The sequence below is a fragment of the Anser anser genome (assembly GCF_964211835.1).
Source record: "Anser anser genome assembly, contig: HAP1_SCAFFOLD_163, whole genome shotgun sequence".
Taxonomy (NCBI): Eukaryota; Metazoa; Chordata; class Aves; order Anseriformes; family Anatidae; genus Anser; species Anser anser.
This window is the reverse complement of record NW_028153645.1, coordinates 51,915-72,962: the sequence shown is the minus strand read 5'-3', so window position 1 is coordinate 72,962 and position 21,048 is coordinate 51,915. Positions and strand designations below refer to the sequence as shown.

General features: G+C 51.1%; 1 long non-coding RNA gene across 1 annotated transcript; it reads right to left on the bottom strand.

The window, feature by feature from the left end:
- Window positions 1-16,684: 16,684 nt before the first annotated feature.
- LOC310891697 lies at window positions 16,685-19,266 on the bottom strand. Its single transcript, XR_014577680.1, has 2 exons — window positions 18,866-19,266; window positions 16,685-18,794 (listed from the first exon to the last, which is right to left on the bottom strand). It is a non-coding gene; the product is annotated as an uncharacterized lncRNA (long non-coding RNA).
- Window positions 19,267-21,048: the final 1,782 nt, after the last annotated feature.

The window sequence follows — 21,048 nt, the reverse complement described above, 5'->3', positions numbered from 1 at the left end:
TCTTCAGGGGTTTAGTGTGGTAAATTTTATCGGGTTAGGGCTGCAAGGGTTTTTAGGGTTAGGGTTTCTAGGGTTTGTTGGGGTAGGGGTTAGGGTTAGATCCGTGGTTGCCATAGCGTTAGGGGTCAAGGTTCTTAGGGGTTAGGCCTAATATTAGGGCGGAAGGCCAAAATAAGAGGGGGGGAGCCCCCCCCAAAATCGAAGGGTTGAAGCCCAAAGTTAGGGGAAGGAACGGCCAAATTGTGGGGTCCCCCAAAATTGGGCGGAAGAACTCTTTAATATTAGGGGGGAACCCAAAAAAGGAGGGTGGGGGACTCTACAATTGGGGGGGACCCCCAAAATTGGTCGGGTCCCCCCAAATTAGGGGAGGAACCCCCAAAATTGGGTGGGTGAACCCCCAAATTGGGGGGAAGAAGACTTAAATGGAAGTGTGAAATTCCAGAATTGAATGTGGACCCCCCCCAGACCTGGGGAGGAATCCCCAAACTTGGGGGGGACCCCCAAAATTGGGGTTAAAGCCCCAGATCCCGGGGAGCTAAGCCCCAAATTAAGGGAAGGAACCTCAAACATGTGGTGAGAACCCCAACATTGGGGGAAAGAACCTTAATATTAGGGTGGCAGGCCAAGAAAGGATGGTGGGGGCCTCCAAAATTGTGGGGGGCTTGGAATTGGGGGGAATCCCCAAAATGGAGGGGGAACCCCAAAAGTGGGGGGGGGGCGAAGCACCAAATTAGGGGAAGGAACCCCAAAATTGCGGGGAAGAACTCTGAAATGGAGAGCTGAAAACCCGAAATTGAGGGGAAACCCCCCAAAACGGCGGGAAAACCCTCCATAAACACGAAACCGGTAATGTAACAGAGCAAAAAATGGCGTCCTACGGCAAGGTGCGAGGCTCAATTTTCTGGGGAGTGCTGGGAAATGTAGTTCTTGGCCACCGGGTTTCCGGGAGTCCATATTGTTTTCCCAGAGCATGCCGGGAGATGTAGTTCTCGGACACTGGGCTTCCGGGAGGCCATGTTGGTTTCCCATCTTTGCTAGACTCCGGGTGCTCTGGCTTCACAGAGAAACCCCCAAACTGAAAAATGTACCTGCTAATATATTGGGCTCTAAATGTAGCCCTGAGTTAATTGAATAACAATCCCTGGGTAAGATTGAAGTGCAGGAGGGGTTGGCTACGGTTTTAAGAGCCGGTTTGCAGAAAAGGGATTTCCCGTTAAGAAATGGCATATACTGATTGTTCTCTTCCTTGCTCTGCCAAGACCTGAAGCACATCTTGGAAGCCAGGCAGAATCCGTGGAGCCAATGGAGTTCTCAAGCTCGACTTCAGCTTCTTCCCAGCTAGAAGAAGCAAGGACACGCCGGCTGAGTTCCACAGGCAACGCGCCCGTATCTGTAGACGAGGATTTAGAGATGCTACTTTGGGAACTCTCAGACGGCATACTGGAAGCCGAGCTCGACTTGGACCCAGGGAAGGATGAGGATGACCTCCTCCTTGAGCTTTCCAAGATGATTGATGATTGAACTGCATAGTCCTATGGTATATTTAAAAAAAAAAAAAAAAAGAAAAAAAAGAAAACAACTCTTCTTCTTGTTGGATACCCTGAGGTGATCCTTTTTCTAACTGAGGCTTTGCAATGAGACTTAAAGCACAGTTGGAACTGGTAGAAATTGGCAGGATCTGCACTCAGTTGTCCTAAGTTTTCCTGCTGGTCAGAGTTAAGGTCTTGTGCATGGTTCCGTAACTATAGGTGGCTACCTTTGATATCAAGAGGACAAAGCACTTGTTTCTTCTGGCACAGAAAGATGTCCATCGGCACGCTGTGGTGGCTGTGAATTGACGTAGTGATGGAGCGATGCTCTGAAGGCTTAAACGGAAAGCTTCTTCCTTCCGCCCCCCTTGGCACAGCTCGATGTTGGGCACATTGTGAAGCCTGGGTGTTCTGATTTCTCGGACAGTTGATACCCAAATCCCGGAGTTACTATGTCAACTCTTGACTTTTATTTGTGTATGCCATTGTTTTGACTGTAATCTTTTCAGATGATGAAGCTGTAGGGACGGGAGGGAGCAAAATAATTATTCTAGCGTTGTGGACCAAACATGCTGCCAGGAGTGGTGGTGGTGGGGTCAGCCCACCCGGCCTTACTTTCAATTATCAGGGATGATAAAATGGTGTGAAAAGCAGCAGCTCTGCGATACGGCTACGCTACCCCCACTCCCTTCTCTTGTGCTGTACCAAAGTTCCCCCAAGCTTTGGTTGGTGCTTTTTGCTGGTGACAGTAGGACTCCAGGGCGAGTAGTCGGGACTCTCCTGCAGTAACTGGGTCAATTAAGGGTTGGTTTAAGTGCCTCCTGGTTTTTAAAATTGCTCCCCTGAGCTGCTGGCTCTGCTGCCTGCTACAGCAAATGTTCGGGTGCCATCAGCGTCGCACTTGGGCGTGGGCACTGACCCTGCGGAGGAGAGCTGAGACTCGCGTGTATTGTGTACCCTGCCGCCAGTGATCGTTTTCCCCTAGCAGATCTATTTTGAATCATTTCCCTAAATTTTAGAGGAACTTTAGGCTCTTTGTGCTATGATTTGTGAAGCTGTAGGGGCCCTCAGGCATTTGCTGCTGGCAGAGGAAAACCGCTTGTCGAATTTGTTGTAAATACTTTCTGTTTGGACAACAACGCCTGTGTGTGTGTGTGTGTGTGTGTGTGTGTGTGTGTGCACGCGTGCGTGCTTTGACGACCCCCTGCGACGCCCCAGCTCCGCGAGGGAAGCTTTGAAGCGGCTCTGGGAAAACCTCTGCGGAAGAAACCGCTGCTAGTGACTTGCGGAAAAGGGACTCCACAATCAGTGAGATTGTAAAGTAGGTATGTTTATTCAGCGCTGGGCAGCACGGGAGGTCGTGGGCATGAAGATTGATGACTCTTCCTCGTCACCACTAGTTGACCTCTTGTCTTTGCGCAGACTCAGTTGCTCCTTGGCTCTTGTCCATCTGCAGGACCAGTTTCTCCCAGTTTCTTAAGACAGGCTCACTCTCTTATTAGGAGACTGACCTTGGTAAGGGGCCCAAGGCTTCTTGCTTTAGTTAATTGGCACAATGCACCATAGTTAGCAAAGACACTAAGTAGCATCCTAGTTTAACGCTGTCAGCGCTCTATCTCTACTTGATAAGATTCTCCTAACTCCCTCTCTCACTGGAGCCCACGCAGCCCTCCGTCCTGCCGAAGGACTTCACGGGGACTTCTGCCGGCTCCGGGTGCCCGCACACAGACAGAAATGGCTTTGAGAGAAAACAATCAGGAGGAGGAGAGCTCAGAGACTGCGGCCGGCTTCGGCCACCTTCCCCTCGCTTTCCCTCTCCGTGTTCAAACCGAGCACTGTTCTGCCGTCAACCTTCGCTGCCTCTGCCCGCGGCGCCGGGCTTTCGCGTGTGCCATTGCTCCTCTACATATTTTATCCTTCCTTTTGTAAGGAATGGTCCAGCAATTCGTGTCACTAAGGGATTTGAAGGGTTACCATCGAGGCCCGGGTCTAGGTGATAAGAGAACAAAGGGGTTTTTAGGGAAAAGTGCTGACTACTGCAGGGGATGTTGCTAGAGTTTCTGAAATCCGGCGCAGAGGCTCCCAAACGAGGAGGAAGGGGGAGCTGAAGGACAATTGAAGGACAAAAGCCTGAGAGGAAGACAACCAGCATTCAGCCCGAGCAAGCCCCGAGAGACCACCAGAGACTGGTACGCAGGCGCCCCTGGGAGGGGTTTCGGATTCCGGAAACCAATTCTAATAACCCTGCCTCTTCTCGAAGTAGTAATGAATATGTATTAGCCTGGGAGCATCAAAACCAGCCGCCTTACGTAACAGGCGTGCGTCCTGGGGGAGCAGAGACTCCCGGCGCACCCAGCGCTGCTTGCTTGCCTCTATTCGTTTAATAAATTGTAAACTTTGATTGTAATCCTATTTGGATTTATAACAGCCATTTATAACACTTTTTATATTTGTATTTTATTTAAGGCTGTCTTGCCCCCCTCCCCCCCCAGCCTCGCTGCTCGCCAATAAAGCTGGCGCAGGGGCTAAGGGATTTGAAGGGCCTGCTTGTACACCTAAGGGATTTGAGGGCCTGCTTGTACACCTTTGGGGACTGCCTCTTTTGGGGGGGGGGGGGGGGGTGTTAGGAGCTGCTTGTATACTTTTTTAGGCATTCCTCTGAGAGGGGGTTGGGAGCTTCGTGTATACTGGGGGGGGAGGGCCTCCCTCGAGGTGGAAGCGGGGGGGGTTGGAGCGTTTCTACACTGTAGGGGCCTGCCTGTACACTTTTGGGGCCTGCCTTGGAGGGGTTGGGAACTGCTTGTACACCTTTGGGGCCTGCGTCTGCGCGGGGCGGGGGGGGTTAGGGGGTTGGAGCTGGTTTTAACCTTTCGGGCTTGCATCTGGAGGGGCTTGGGGCCTGCCTTTGGGGGGGTGGTTGTGAGCTGCTTGTATACTGTAGGGGCCTGCTTGTACACCTTTGGGGCCTGCGTCTGGGGGGGGGTGGGAGCTGCTTGTACACTGTTAGGGCCTGCCTTGGGGGAGGGGTTGGGGCATGTGCCTTGGGGGCATGGGGTTGGGAGCTGCTTCTACGCTGTAGGGGTCTGGGTCTTGGGGGGTTGGGGCTGTTTGTACACCTTTGGGGCGTGCCTCTGGGGAGGATGGGGAGTTGCTTGTACACCTTTGGGGCCTGTGTCTGGGGGGGGGTTGGGGCCTGTGCCGGGGGGGTTGGGAGCTGCTTGTACGCTCTAGGGTCCTCTGGCAGGCTTTGGGGCCTCCCTTTGAGGGGGGCAGTTGGGAGCTGGTTGTACACCTTTGGGGCCTGAGTCTGGGGTGTGGGGGCTGGGGCTGAGGCCTGGGGCCTGGGGCATGCATCTGGGTGGTGGTGGTGGGGGGGGTCCAGTTCATGGGGGGGGGTGGGTTGGGAGCTGCTTGTGGACAGTTGGGGTCTGCATCCGGGTGTGGCTGGGGCCTGCTTGTAGACTTCTGCAGCCTGTGTCTGGTGTTTGGGGGCTTTTCTGTAGTGTTTGGGGATCGCATTTTGGCTTTGGGATGTGTCTAGAGCTTCTGGGGCCTAGCTGTAGTGCTTGGGGCCTGCGTCTGGGGCTTTTCTGTAGCATTTTGGTAGCGTGTTTGTGATTTGGGGTCTGTATCCAGGGTTTTGCCTTTTTTGTAGTTTTCAGCTTTGTGTCTGTTTCTTTGTTGGTTGCCTGGGGCTTGGGGTTTGGATCATTAGTCAGTGTCATTAGCGTCGGGGGGTTGATATGAAGGGTTAGGGTTGTGGTTAGAGTTGTTAGGGTTAAAGAGAATAAGGATTTTAGGGTAAGGGGATCAAGGTTGTGGGAATAAAAATGTTTTTGCACAGAGTTACATCGTTTAGAGGGAAGGAGGGTGGTATTGATATATGCTTGCAGTGATAAGAAAGCTTAACAGACAACCTTGTAAAATGCAGACAACCAGAATCCTTAGAGCAATTGGGTGGAAATCACGGCGTAAGAAACATTACCACCTCAAAGAGGAAAACAGTCAAGAAAAAAATAAAATTGACTAGTAACAGGCCAGCAGCTGTGTATTTTCTGTGAAGCACTGGATAGATCGTGAACATGGATTACCCAGTCAATGGGGAAACTGGGGAGGGTCCTGGTCACCGAGAGGAAAAAAAAAATTATATAAACTGTGTTATGGAACTAGTAGGTGGCTTGTGGGACGCCTGCCATTGCAATCGTGAATAAAAATGCTACCTCACTGAGATACTTGCCTGAGCCTATGGTATTGGTTACAGAGTGTTTCTAATAAGGTGTTAGGGTTTTAAGGTTTCAGGGCTAAGGCACTAGGGTTGGGTTTCAGGGTTAGGGTTTCCAGGGTTTAGGGTTAGGATTTTAAGGTTGTTAGGGTTGGAGTTATAAGGGTTAGGGTTTGGGGGTTAGTGTGTTAAGGTTTTAAAGTATTTTGTGGTTTTAGTGTTGATAGGGTTTTTAGGGTTAGGGTCTTAGGGTTTTAGTTATGGTCAGGTATTTAGGGTTAGGGTTTTAAGGTCTTATTTTTTTTTTTTTAAGGTTAGGGTCTCCAGCGTTAGGGCTTTGAGAATCTTTACGTTTTGGGTTAGGGTTTAGAGGGTCTTAATTTTTAGGGTTAGGGCTTTTAGGCGTAGGTCTAGTGTGGTAAATTTTATCGGGTTAGGACTGTAAGGGTTTTTAGGGTTAGGGTTTCTAGGGTTTTTTGGGGTAGGGGTTAGGGTTAGATCCGTGGGAGCCGTAGTGTTAGGGGTCAGGGTTCTTAGGGGTAAGGCCCAATATTAGGGTGGAAGGCCAAACTAAGGGGGGAGCCCCCCCCAAAATTGAAGGGTCGAAGCCCCAATTTAGGGGAAGAAACGTCAAAATTGTGGGGTCCCCCAAAATAGGGCGGAAGAGCTCTTAATATTGGGGGAAACCCAAAAAAGGAGGGTGGGGGACTCTAAAATTGGGGGGACCCCCCCAAATTGGTTGTGTCCCCCCCAAAATTGGTTGTGTCCCCCCCAATTAAGGGAGGAACCCCCAAAATTGGGTGGGCGAACCCCCATATTGGGGGGGCAGAACACCTAAGTGGAAGTGTGAAATTCCAGAATTGAATGTGGACCCCCCAGAACAGTCTTCAGGGGTTTAGTGTGGTAAATTTTATCGGGTTAGGGCTGTAAGGGTTTTTAGGGTTAGGGTTTCTAGGGTTTGTTGGGGTAGGGGTTAGGGTTAGATCCGTGGTTGCCATAGCGTTAGGGGTCAAGGTTCTTAGGGGTTAGGCCTAATATTAGGGCGGAAGGCCAAAATAAGAGGGTGGGAGCCCCCCCCAAAATTGAAGGGTTGAAGCCCCAAGTTAGGGGAAGGAACGTCAAAATTGTGGGGTCCCCCAAAATTGGGCGGAAGAACTTTTAATATTAGGGGGGAACCCAAAAAAGGAGGGTGGGGGACTCTAAAATCGGTTGTGTCCCCCCCAAATTAGGGGAGGAACCCCCAAAATTGGGTGGGCGAACCCCCAAATTGGGGGGAAGAAGACTTAAATGGAAGTGTGAAATTCCAGAATTGGATGTGGACCCCCCAGAACAGTCTTCAGGGGTTTAGTGTGGTAAATTTTATCGGGTTAGGGCTGTAAGGGTTTTTAGGGTTAGGGTTTCTAGGGTTTGTTGGGGTAGGGGTTAGGGTTAGATCCGTGGTTGCCATAGGGTTAGGGGTCAAGGTTCTTAGGGGTTAGGCCTAATATTAGGGCGGAAGGCCAAAATAAGAGGGGAGGAGCCCACCCAAAATTGAAGGGTTGAAGCCCAAAGTTAGGGGAAGGAACGTCAAAATTGTGGGGTCCCCCAAAATTGAGCGGAAGAGCTCTTAATATTGGGGGAAACCCAAAAAAGGAGGGTGGGGGACTCTAAAATTGGTTGTGTCCCCCCCAAAATTGGTTGTGTCCCCCCCAAAATTGGTTGTGTCCCCCCCAATTAGGGGAGGAACCCCCAAAATTGGGTGGGCGAACCCCCGTATTGGGGGGGAAGAACACTTAAATGGAAGTGTGAAATTCCAGAATTGAATGTGGACCCCCCAGAACAGTCTTCAGGGGTTTAGTGTGGTAAATTTTATCGGGTTAGGGCTGCAAGGGTTTTTAGGGTTAGGGTTTCTAGGGTTTGTTGGGGTAGGGGTTAGGGTTAGATCCGTGGTTGCCATAGCGTTAGGGGTCAAGGTTCTTAGGGGTTAGGCCTAATATTAGGGCGGAAGGCCAAAATAAGAGGGGGGGAGCCCCCCCCAAAATCGAAGGGTTGAAGCCCAAAGTTAGGGGAAGGAACGGCCAAATTGTGGGGTCCCCCAAAATTGGGCGGAAGAACTCTTTAATATTAGGGGGGAACCCAAAAAAGGAGGGTGGGGGACTCTACAATTGGGGGGGACCCCCAAAATTGGTCGGGTCCCCCCAAATTAGGGGAGGAACCCCCAAAATTGGGTGGGTGAACCCCCAAATTGGGGGGAAGAAGACTTAAATGGAAGTGTGAAATTCCAGAATTGAATGTGGACCCCCCCCAGACCTGGGGAGGAATCCCCAAACTTGGGGGGGACCCCCAAAATTGGGGTTAAAGCCCCAGATCCCGGGGAGCTAAGCCCCAAATTAAGGGAAGGAACCTCAAACATGTGGTGAGAACCCCAACATTGGGGGAAAGAACCTTAATATTAGGGTGGCAGGCCAAGAAAGGATGGTGGGGGCCTCCAAAATTGTGGGGGGCTTGGAATTGGGGGGAATCCCCAAAATGGAGGGGGAACCCCAAAAGTGGGGGGGGGGCGAAGCACCAAATTAGGGGAAGGAACCCCAAAATTGCGGGGAAGAACTCTGAAATGGAGAGCTGAAAACCCGAAATTGAGGGGAAACCCCCCAAAACGGCGGGAAAACCCTCCATAAACACGAAACCGGTAATGTAACAGAGCAAAAAATGGCGTCCTACGGCAAGGTGCGAGGCTCAATTTTCTGGGGAGTGCTGGGAAATGTAGTTCTTGGCCACCGGGTTTCCGGGAGTCCATATTGTTTTCCCAGAGCATGCCGGGAGATGTAGTTCTCGGACACTGGGCTTCCGGGAGGCCATGTTGGTTTCCCATCTTTGCTAGACTCCGGGTGCTCTGGCTTCACAGAGAAACCCCCAAACTGAAAAATGTACCTGCTAATATATTGGGCTCTAAATGTAGCCCTGGGTTAATTGAATAACAATCCCTGGGTAAGATTGAAGTGCAGGAGGGGTTGGCTACGGTTTTAAGAGCCGGTTTGCAGAAAAGGGATTTCCCGTTAAGAAATGGCATATACTGATTGTTCTCTTCCTTGCTCTGCCAAGACCTGAAGCACATCTTGGAAGCCAGGCAGAATCCGTGGAGCCAATGGAGTTCTCAAGCTCGACTTCAGCTTCTTCCCAGCTAGAAGAAGCAAGGACACGCCGGCTGAGTTCCACAGGCAACGCGCCCGTATCTGTAGACGAGGATTTAGAGATGCTACTTTGGGAACTCTCAGACGGCATACTGGAAGCCGAGCTCGACTTGGACCCAGGGAAGGATGAGGATGACCTCCTCCTTGAGCTTTCCAAGATGATTGATGATTGAACTGCATAGTCCTATGGTATATTTTAAAAAAAAAAAAAAAAGAAAAAAAAGAAAACAACTCTTCTTCTTGTTGGATACCCTGAGGTGATCCTTTTTCTAACTGAGGCTTTGCAATGAGACTTAAAGCACAGTTGGAACTGGTAGAAATTGGCAGGATCTGCACTCAGTTGTCCTAAGTTTTCCTGCTGGTCAGAGTTAAGGTCTTGTGCATGGTTCCGTAACTATAGGTGGCTACCTTTGATATCAAGAGGACAAAGCACTTGTTTCTTTTGGCACAGAAAGATGTCCATCGGCACGCTGTGGTGGCTGTGAATTGACGTAGTGATGGAGCGATGCTCTGAAGGCTTAAACGGAAAGCTTCTTCCTTCCGCCCCCCTTGGCACAGCTCGATGTTGGGCACATTGTGAAGCCTGGGTGTTCTGATTTCTCGGACAGTTGATACCCAAATCCCGGAGTTACTATGTCAACTCTTGACTTTTATTTGTGTATGCCATTGTTTTGACTGTAATCTTTTCAGATGGTGAAGCTGTAGGGGCGGGAGGGAGCAAAATAATTATTCTAGCGTTGTGGACCAAACATGCTGCCAGGAGTGGTGGTGGTGGGGTCAGCCCACCCGGCCTTACTTTCAATTATCAGGGATGATAAAATGGTGTGAAAAGCAGCAGCTCTGCGATACGGCTACGCTACCCCCACTCCCTTCTCTTGTGCTGTACCAAAGTTCCCCCAAGCTTTGGTTGGTGCTTTTTGCTGGTGACAGTAGGACTCCAGGGCGAGTAGTCGGGACTCTCCTGCAGTAACTGGGTCAATTAAGGGTTGGTTTAAGTGCCTCCTGGTTTTTAAAATTGCTCCCCTGAGCTGCTGGCTCTGCTGCCTGCTACAGCAAATGTTCGGGTGCCATCAGCGTCGCACTTGGGCGTGGGCACTGACCCTGCGGAGGAGAGCTGAGACTCGCGTGTATTGTGTACCCTGCCGCCAGTGATCGTTTTCCCCTAGCAGATCTATTTTGAATCATTTCCCTAAATTTTAGAGGAACTTTAGGCTCTTTGTGCTATGATTTGTGAAGCTGTAGGGGCCCTCAGGCATTTGCTGCTGGCAGAGGAAAACCGCTTGTCGAATTTGTTGTAAATACTTTCTGTTTGGACAACAATGCCTGTGTGTGTGTGTGTGTGTGTGTGTGTGTGTGTGTGCGTGCTTTGACGACCCCCTGCGACGCCCCAGCTCCGCGAGGGAAGCTTTGAAGCGGCTCTGGGAAAACCTCTGCGGAAGAAACCGCTGCTAGTGACTTGCGGAAAAGGGACTCCACAATCAGTGAGATTGTAAAGTAGGTATGTTTATTCAGCGCTGGGCAGCACGGGAGGTCGTGGGCATGAAGATTGATGACTCTTCCTCGTCACCGCTAGTTGACCTCTTGTCTTTGCGCAGACTCAGTTGCTCCTTGGCTCTTGTCCATCTGCAGGACCAGTTTCTCCCAGTTTCTTAAGACAGGCTCACTCTCTTATTAGGAGACTGACCTTGGTAAGGGGCCCAAGGCTTCTTGCTTTAGTTAATTGGCACAATGCACCATAGTTAGCAAAGACACTAAGTAGCATCCTAGTTTAACGCTGTCAGCGCTCTATCTCTACTTGATAAGATTCTCCTAACTCCCTCTCTCACTGGAGCCCACGCAGCCCTCCGTCCTGCCGAAGGACTTCACGGGGACTTCTGCCGGCTCCGGGTGCCCGCACACAGACAGAAATGGCTTTGAGAGAAAACAATCAGGAGGAGGAGAGCTCAGAGACTGCGGCCGGCTTCGGCCACCTTCCCCTCGCTTTCCCTCTCCGTGTTCAAACCGAGCACTGTTCTGCCGTCAACCTTCGCTGCCTCTGCCCGCGGCGCCGGGCTTTCGCAGGTGCCATTGCTCCTCTACATATTTTATCCTTCCTTTTGTAAGGAATGGTCCAGCAATTCGTGTCACTAAGGGATTTGAAGGGTTACCATCGAGGCCCGGGTCTAGGTGATAAGAGAACAAAGGGGTTTTTAGGGAAAAGTGCTGACTACTGCAGGGGATGTTGCTAGAGTTTCTGAAATCCGGCGCAGAGGCTCCCAAACGAGGAGGAAGGGGGAGCTGAAGGACAATTGAAGGACAAAAGCCTGAGAGGAAGACAACCAGCATTCAGCCCGAGCAAGCCCCGAGAGACCACCAGAGACTGGTACGCAGGCGCCCCTGGGAGGGGTTTCGGATTCCAGAAACCAATTCTAATAACCCTGCCTCTTCTCGAAGTAGTAATGAATATGTATTAGCCTGGGAGCATCAAAACCAGCCGCCTTACGTAACAGGCGTGCGTCCTGGGGGAGCAGAGACTCCCGGCGCACCCAGCGCTGCTTGCTTGCCTCTATTCGTTTAATAAATTGTAAACTTTGATTGTAATCCTATTTGGATTTATAACAGCCATTTATAACACTTTTTATATTTCTATTTTATTTAAGGCTGTCTTGCCCCCCTCCCCCCCCAGCCTCGCTGCTCGCCAATAAAGCTGGCGCAGGGGCTAAGGGATTTGAAGGGCCTGCTTGTACACCTAAGGGATTTGAGGGCCTGCTTGTACACCTTTGGGGACTGCCTCTTTTGGGGGGGGGGGGTGGGGGGTGTTAGGAGCTGCTTGTATACTTTTTTAGGCATTCCTCTGAGAGGGGGTTGGGAGCTTCGTGTATACTGGGGGGGGAGGGCCTCCCTCGAGGTGGAAGCGGGGGGGGTTGGAGCGTTTCTACACTGTAGGGGCCTGCCTGTACACTTTTGGGGCCTGCCTTGGAGGGGTTGGGAACTGCTTGTACACCTTTGGGGCCTGCGTCTGCGCGGGGCGGGGGGGGGGTTGGGGGGTTGGAGCTGGTTTTAACCTTTCGGGCTTGCATCTGGAGGGGGTTGGGGCCTGCCTTTGGGGGGGTGGTTGTGAGCTGCTTGTATACTGTAGGGGCCTGCTTGTACACCTTTGGGGCCTGCGTCTGGGGGGGGGTGGGAGCTGCTTGTACACTGTTAGGGCCTGCCTTGGGGGAGGGGTTGGGGCATGTGCCTTGGGGGCATGGGGTTGGGAGCTGCTTCTACGCTGTAGGGGTCTGGGTCTTGGGGGGTTGGGGCTGTTTGTACACCTTTGGGGCGTGCCTCTGGGGAGGATGGGGAGTTGCTTGTACACCTTTGGGGCCTGTGTCTGGGGGGGGGTTGGGGCCTGTGCCGGGGGGGTTGGGAGCTGCTTGTACGCTCTAGGGTCCTCTGGCAGGCTTTGGGGCCTCCCTTTGAGGGGGGCAGTTGGGAGCTGGTTGTACACCTTTGGGGCCTGAGTCTGGGGTGTGGGGGCTGGGGCTGAGGCCTGGGGCCTGGGGCATGCATCTGGGTGGTGGTGGGGGGGGGTCCAGTTCATGGGGGGGGGGTGGGTTGGGAGCTGCTTGTGGACAGTTGGGGTCTGCATCCGGGTGTGGCTGGGGCCTGCTTGTAGACTTCTGCAGCCTGTGTCTGGTGTTTGGGGGCTTTTCTGTAGTGTTTGGGGATCGCATTTTGGCTTTGGGATGTGTCTAGAGCTTCTGGGGCCTAGCTGTAGTGCTTGGGGCCTGCGTCTGGGGCTTTTCTGTAGCATTTTGGTAGCGTGTTTGTGATTTGGGGTCTGTATCCAGGGTTTTGCCTTTTTTGTAGTTTTCAGCTTTGTGTCTGTTTCTTTGTTGGTTGCCTGGGGCTTGGGGTTTGGATCATTAGTCAGTGTCATTAGCGTCGGGGGTTTGATATGAAGGGTTAGGGTTGTGGTTAGAGTTGTTAGGGTTAAAGAGAATAAGGATTTTAGGGTAAGGGGATCAAGGTTGTGGGAATAAAAATGTTTTTGCACAGAGTTACATCGTTTAGAGGGAAGGAGGGTGGTATTGATATATGCTTGCAGTGATAAGAAAGCTTAACAGACAACCTTGTAAAATGCAGACAACCAGAATCCTTAGAGCAATTGGGTGGAAATCACGGCGTAAGAAACATTACCACCTCAAAGAGGAAAACAGTCAAGAAAAAAATAAAATTGACTAGTAACAGGCCAGCAGCTGTGTATTTTCTGTGAAGCACTGGATAGATCGTGAACATGGATTACCCAGTCAATGGGGAAACTGGGGAGGGTCCTGGTCACCGAGAGGAAAAAAAAAATTATATAAACTGTGTTATGGAACTAGTAGGTGGCTTGTGGGACGCCTGCCATTGCAATCGTGAATAAAAATGCTACCTCACTGAGATACTTGCCTGAGCCTATGGTATTGGTTACAGAGTGTTTCTAATAAGGTGTTAGGGTTTTAAGGTTTCAGGGCTAAGGCACTAGGGTTGGGTTTCAGGGTTAGGGTTTCCAGGGTTTAGGGTTAGGATTTTAAGGTTGTTAGGGTTGGAGTTATAAGGGTTAGGGTTTGGGGGTTAGTGTGTTAAGGTTTTAAAGTATTTTGTGGTTTTAGTGTTGATAGGGTTTTTAGGGTTAGGGTCTTAGGGTTTTAGTTATGGTCAGGTATTTAGGGTTAGGGTTTTAAGGTCTTATTTTTTTTTTTTTTAAGGTTAGGGTCTCCAGCGTTAGGGCTTTGAGAATCTTTACGTTTTGGGTTAGGGTTTAGAGGGTCTTAATTTTTAGGGTTAGGGCTTTTAGGCGTAGGTCTAGTGTGGTAAATTTTATCGGGTTAGGACTGTAAGGGTTTTTAGGGTTAGGGTTTCTAGGGTTTTTTGGGGTAGGGGTTAGGGTTAGATCCGTGGGAGCCGTAGTGTTAGGGGTCAGGGTTCTTAGGGGTAAGGCCCAATATTAGGGTGGAAGGCCAAACTAAGGGGGGAGCCCCCCCCAAAATTGAAGGGTCGAAGCCCCAATTTAGGGGAAGAAACGTCAAAATTGTGGGGTCCCCCAAAATAGGGCGGAAGAGCTCTTAATATTGGGGGAAACCCAAAAAAGGAGGGTGGGGGACTCTAAAATTGGGGGGACCCCCCCAAATTGGTTGTGTCCCCCCCAAAATTGGTTGTGTCCCCCCCAATTAAGGGAGGAACCCCCAAAATTGGGTGGGCGAACCCCCATATTGGGGGGGCAGAACACCTAAGTGGAAGTGTGAAATTCCAGAATTGAATGTGGACCCCCCAGAACAGTCTTCAGGGGTTTAGTGTGGTAAATTTTATCGGGTTAGGGCTGTAAGGGTTTTTAGGGTTAGGGTTTCTAGGGTTTGTTGGGGTAGGGGTTAGGGTTAGATCCGTGGTTGCCATAGCGTTAGGGGTCAAGGTTCTTAGGGGTTAGGCCTAATATTAGGGCGGAAGGCCAAAATAAGAGGGTGGGAGCCCCCCCCAAAATTGAAGGGTTGAAGCCCCAAGTTAGGGGAAGGAACGTCAAAATTGTGGGGTCCCCCAAAATTGGGCGGAAGAACTTTTAATATTAGGGGGGAACCCAAAAAAGGAGGGTGGGGGACTCTAAAATCGGTTGTGTCCCCCCCAAATTAGGGGAGGAACCCCCAAAATTGGGTGGGCGAACCCCCAAATTGGGGGGAAGAAGACTTAAATGGAAGTGTGAAATTCCAGAATTGGATGTGGACCCCCCAGAACAGTCTTCAGGGGTTTAGTGTGGTAAATTTTATCGGGTTAGGGCTGTAAGGGTTTTTAGGGTTAGGGTTTCTAGGGTTTGTTGGGGTAGGGGTTAGGGTTAGATCCGTGGTTGCCATAGGGTTAGGGGTCAAGGTTCTTAGGGGTTAGGCCTAATATTAGGGCGGAAGGCCAAAATAAGAGGGGAGGAGCCCACCCAAAATTGAAGGGTTGAAGCCCAAAGTTAGGGGAAGGAACGTCAAAATTGTGGGGTCCCCCAAAATTGAGCGGAAGAGCTCTTAATATTGGGGGAAACCCAAAAAAGGAGGGTGGGGGACTCTAAAATTGGTTGTGTCCCCCCCAAAATTGGTTGTGTCCCCCCCAAAATTGGTTGTGTCCCCCCCAATTAGGGGAGGAACCCCCAAAATTGGGTGGGCGAACCCCCGTATTGGGGGGGAAGAACACTTAAATGGAAGTGTGAAATTCCAGAATTGAATGTGGACCCCCCAGAACAGTCTTCAGGGGTTTAGTGTGGTAAATTTTATCGGGTTAGGGCTGCAAGGGTTTTTAGGGTTAGGGTTTCTAGGGTTTGTTGGGGTAGGGGTTAGGGTTAGATCCGTGGTTGCCATAGGCTTAGGGGTCAAGGTTCTTAGGGGTTAGGCCTAATATTAGGGCGGAAGGCCAAAATAAGAGGGGGGGAGCCCCCCCCAAAATCGAAGGGTTGAAGCCCAAAGTTAGGGGAAGGAACGGCCAAATTGTGGGGTCCCCCAAAATTGGGCGGAAGAACTCTTTAATATTAGGGGGGAACCCAAAAAAGGAGGGTGGGGGACTCTACAATTGGGGGGGACCCCCAAAATTGGTCGGGTCCCCCCAAATTAGGGGAGGAACCCCCAAAATTGGGTGGGTGAACCCCCAAATTGGGGGGAAGAAGACTTAAATGGAAGTGTGAAATTCCAGAATTGAATGTGGACCCCCCCCAGACCTGGGGAGGAATCCCCAAACTTGGGGGGGACCCCCAAAATTGGGGTTAAAGCCCCAGATCCCGGGGAGCTAAGCCCCAAATTAAGGGAAGGAACCTCAAACATGTGGTGAGAACCCCAACATTGGGGGAAAGAACCTTAATATTAGGGTGGCAGGCCAAGAAAGGATGGTGGGGGCCTCCAAAATTGTGGGGGGCTTGGAATTGGGGGGAATCCCCAAAATGGAGGGGGAACCCCAAAAGTGGGGGGGGGGCGAAGCACCAAATTAGGGGAAGGAACCCCAAAATTGCGGGGAAGAACTCTGAAATGGAGAGCTGAAAACCCGAAATTGAGGGGAAACCCCCCAAAACGGCGGGAAAACCCTCCATAAACACGAAACCGGTAATGTAACAGAGCAAAAAATGGCGTCCTACGGCAAGGTGCGAGGCTCAATTTTCTGGGGAGTGCTGGGAAATGTAGTTCTTGGCCACCGGGTTTCCGGGAGTCCATATTGTTTTCCCAGAGCATGCCGGGAGATGTAGTTCTCGGACACTGGGCTTCCGGGAGGCCATGTTGGTTTCCCATCTTTGCTAGACTCCGGGTGCTCTGGCTTCACAGAGAAACCCCCAAACTGAAAAATGTACCTGCTAATATATTGGGCTCTAAATGTAGCCCTGGGTTAATTGAATAACAATCCCTGGGTAAGATTGAAGTGCAGGAGGGGTTGGCTACGGTTTTAAGAGCCGGTTTGCAGAAAAGGGATTTCCCGTTAAGAAATGGCATATACTGATTGTTCTCTTCCTTGCTCTGCCAAGACCTGAAGCACATCTTGGAAGCCAGGCAGAATCCGTGGAGCCAATGGAGTTCTCAAGCTCGACTTCAGCTTCTTCCCAGCTAGAAGAAGCAAGGACACGCCGGCTGAGTTCCACAGGCAACGCGCCCGTATCTGTAGACGAGGATTTAGAGATGCTACTTTGGGAACTCTCAGACGGCATACTGGAAGCCGAGCTCGACTTGGACCCAGGGAAGGATGAGGATGACCTCCTCCTTGAGCTTTCCAAGATGATTGATGATTGAACTGCATAGTCCTATGGTATATTTAAAAAAAAAAAAAAAAAAGAAAAAAAAGAAAACAACTCTTCTTCTTGTTGGATACCCTGAGGTGATCCTTTTTCTAACTGAGGCTTTGCAATGAGACTTAAAGCACAGTTGGAACTGGTAGAAATTGGCAGGATCTGCACTCAGTTGTCCTAAGTTTTCCTGCTGGTCAGAGTTAAGGTCTTGTGCATGGTTCCGTAACTATAGGTGGCTACCTTTGATATCAAGAGGACAAAGCACTTGTTTCTTTTGGCACAGAAAGATGTCCATCGGCACGCTGTGGTGGCTGTGAATTGACGTAGTGATGGAGCGATGCTCTGAAGGCTTAAACGGAAAGCTTCTTCCTTCCGCCCCCCTTGGCACAGCTCGATGTTGGGCACATTGTGAAGCCTGGGTGTTCTGATTTCTCGGACAGTTGATACCCAAATCCCGGAGTTACTATGTCAACTCTTGACTTTTATTTGTGTATGCCATTGTTTTGACTGTAATCTTTTCAGATGGTGAAGCTGTAGGGGCGGGAGGGAGCAAAATAATTATTCTAGCGTTGTGGACCAAACATGCTGCCAGGAGTGGTGGTGGTGGGGTCAGCCCACCCGGCCTTACTTTCAATTATCAGGGATGATAAAATGGTGTGAAAAGCAGCAGCTCTGCGATACGGCTACGCTACCCCCACTCCCTTCTCTTGTGCTGTACCAAAGTTCCCCCAAGCTTTGGTTGGTGCTTTTTGCTGGTGACAGTAGGACTCCAGGGCGAGTAGTCGGGACTCTCCTGCAGTAACTGGGTCAATTAAGGGTTGGTTTAAGTGCCTCCTGGTTTTTAAAATTGCTCCCCTGAGCTGCTGGCTCTGCTGCCTGCTACAGCAAATGTTCGGGTGCCATCAGCGTCGCACTTGGGCGTGGGCACTGACCCTGCGGAGGAGAGCTGAGACTCGCGTGTATTGTGTACCCTGCCGCCAGTGATCGTTTTCCCCTAGCAGATCTATTTTGAATCATTTCCCTAAATTTTAGAGGAACTTTAGGCTCTTTGTGCTATGATTTGTGAAGCTGTAGGGGCCCTCAGGCATTTGCTGCTGGCAGAGGAAAACCGCTTGTCGAATTTGTTGTAAATACTTTCTGTTTGGACAACAATGCCTGTGTGTGTGTGTGTGTGTGTGTGTGTGTGTGTGTGCGTGCTTTGACGACCCCCTGCGACGCCCCAGCTCCGCGAGGGAAGCTTTGAAGCGGCTCTGGGAAAACCTCTGCGGAAGAAACCGCTGCTAGTGACTTGCGGAAAAGGGACTCCACAATCAGTGAGATTGTAAAGTAGGTATGTTTATTCAGCGCTGGGCAGCACGGGAGGTCGTGGGCATGAAGATTGATGACTCTTCCTCGTCACCGCTAGTTGACCTCTTGTCTTTGCGCAGACTCAGTTGCTCCTTGGCTCTTGTCCATCTGCAGGACCAGTTTCTCCCAGTTTCTTAAGACAGGCTCACTCTCTTATTAGGAGACTGACCTTGGTAAGGGGCCCAAGGCTTCTTGCTTTAGTTAATTGGCACAATGCACCATAGTTAGCAAAGACACTAAGTAGCATCCTAGTTTAACGCTGTCAGCGCTCTATCTCTACTTGATAAGATTCTCCTAACTCCCTCTCTCACTGGAGCCCACGCAGCCCTCCGTCCTGCCGAAGGACTTCACGGGGACTTCTGCCGGCTCCGGGTGCCCGCACACAGACAGAAATGGCTTTGAGAGAAAACAATCAGGAGGAGGAGAGCTCAGAGACTGCGGCCGGCTTCGGCCACCTTCCCCTCGCTTTCCCTCTCCGTGTTCAAACCGAGCACTGTTCTGCCGTCAACCTTCGCTGCCTCTGCCCGCGGCGCCGGGCTTTCGCAGGTGCCATTGCTCCTCTACATATTTTATCCTTCCTTTTGTAAGGAATGGTCCAGCAATTCGTGTCACTAAGGGATTTGAAGGGTTACCATCGAGGCCCGGGTCTAGGTGATAAGAGAACAAAGGGGTTTTTAGGGAAAAGTGCTGACTACTGCAGGGGATGTTGCTAGAGTTTCTGAAATCCGGCGCAGAGGCTCCCAAACGAGGAGGAAGGGGGAGCTGAAGGACAATTGAAGGACAAAAGCCTGAGAGGAAGACAACCAGCATTCAGCCCGAGCAAGCCCCGAGAGACCACCAGAGACTGGTACGCAGGCGCCCCTGGGAGGGGTTTCGGATTCCAGAAACCAATTCTAATAACCCTGCCTCTTCTCGAAGTAGTAATGAATATGTATTAGCCTGGGAGCATCAAAACCAGCCGCCTTACGTAACAGGCGTGCGTCCTGGGGGAGCAGAGACTCCCGGCGCACCCAGCGCTGCTTGCTTGCCTCTATTCGTTTAATAAATTGTAAACTTTGATTGTAATCCTATTTGGATTTATAACAGCCATTTATAACACTTTTTATATTTCTATTTTATTTAAGGCTGTCTTGCCCCCCTCCCCCCCCAGCCTCGCTGCTCGCCAATAAAGCTGGCGCAGGGGCTAAGGGATTTGAAGGGCCTGCTTGTACACCTAAGGGATTTGAGGGCCTGCTTGTACACCTTTGGGGACTGCCTCTTTTGGGGGGGGGGGGTGGGGGGTGTTAGGAGCTGCTTGTATACTTTTTTAGGCATTCCTCTGAGAGGGGGTTGGGAGCTTCGTGTATACTGGGGGGGGAGGGCCTCCCTCGAGGTGGAAGCGGGGGGGGTTGGAGCGTTTCTACACTGTAGGGGCCTGCCTGTACACTTTTGGGGCCTGCCTTGGAGGGGTTGGGAGCTGCTTGTACACCTTTGGGGCCTGCGTCTGCGCGGGGCGGGGGGGGTTAGGGGGTTGGAGCTGGTTTTAACCTTTCGGGCTTGCATCTGGAGGGGCTTGGGGCCTGCCTTTGGGGGGGTGGTTGTGAGCTGCTTGTATACTGTAGGGGCCTGCTTGTACACCTTTGGGGCCTGCGTCTGGGGGGGGGTGGGAGCTGCTTGTACACTGTTAGGGCCTGCCTTGGGGGAGGGGTTGGGGCATGTGCCTTGGGGGCATGGGGTTGGGAGCTGCTTCTACGCTGTAGGGGTCTGGGTCTTGGGGGGTTGGGGCTGTTTGTACACCTTTGGGGCGTGCCTCTGGGGAGGATGGGGAGTTGCTTGTACACCTTTGGGGCCTGTGTCTGGGGGGGGGTTGGGGCCTGTGCCGGGGGGGTTGGGAGCTGCTTGTACGCTCTAGGGTCCTCTGGCAGGCTTTGGGGCCTCCCTTTGAGGGGGGCAGTTGGGAGCTGGTTGTACACCTTTGGGGCCTGAGTCTGGGGTGTGGGGGCTGGGGCTGAGGCCTGGGGCCTGGGGCATGCATCTGGGTGGTGGTGGGGGGGGGTCCAGTTCATGGGGGGGGGGTGGGTTGGGAGCTGCTTGTGGACAGTTGGGGTCTGCATCCGGGTGTGGCTGGGGCCTGCTTGTAGACTTCTGCAGCCTGTGTCTGGTGTTTGGGGGCTTTTCTGTAGTGTTTGGGGATCGCATTTTGGCTTTGGGATGTGTCTAGAGCTTCTGGGGCCTAGCTGTAGTGCTTGGGGCCTGCGTCTGGGGCTTTTCTGTAGCATTTTGGTAGCGTGTTTGTGATTTGGGGTCTGTATCCAGGGTTTTGCCTTTTTTGTAGTTTTCAGCTTTGTGTCTGTTTCTTTGTTGGTTGCCTGGGGCTTGGGGTTTGGATCATTAGTCAGTGTCATTAGCGTCGGGGGTTTGATATGAAGGGTTAGGGTTGTGGTTAGAGTTGTTAGGGTTAAAGAGAATAAGGATTTTAGGGTAAGGGGATCAAGGTTGTGGGAATAAAAATGTTTTTGCACAGAGTTACATCGTTTAGAGGGAAGGAGGGTGGTATTGATATATGCTTGCAGTGATAAGAAAGCTTAACAGACAACCTTGTAAAATGCAGACAACCAGAATCCTTAGAGCAATTGGGTGGAAATCACGGCGTAAGAAACATTACCACCTCAAAGAGGAAAACAGTCAAGAAAAAAATAAAATTGACTAGTAACAGGCCAGCAGCTGTGTATTTTCTGTGAAGCACTGGATAGATCGTGAACATGGATTACCCAGTCAATGGGGAAACTGGGGAGGGTCCTGGTCACCGAGAGGAAAAAAAAAATTATATAAACTGTGTTATGGAACTAGTAGGTGGCTTGTGGGACGCCTGCCATTGCAATCGTGAATAAAAATGCTACCTCACTGAGATACTTGCCTGAGCCTATGGTATTGGTTACAGAGTGTTTCTAATAAGGTGTTAGGGTTTTAAGGTTTCAGGGCTAAGGCACTAGGGTTGGGTTTCAGGGTTAGGGTTTCCAGGGTTTAGGGTTAGGATTTTAAGGTTGTTAGGGTTGGAGTTAT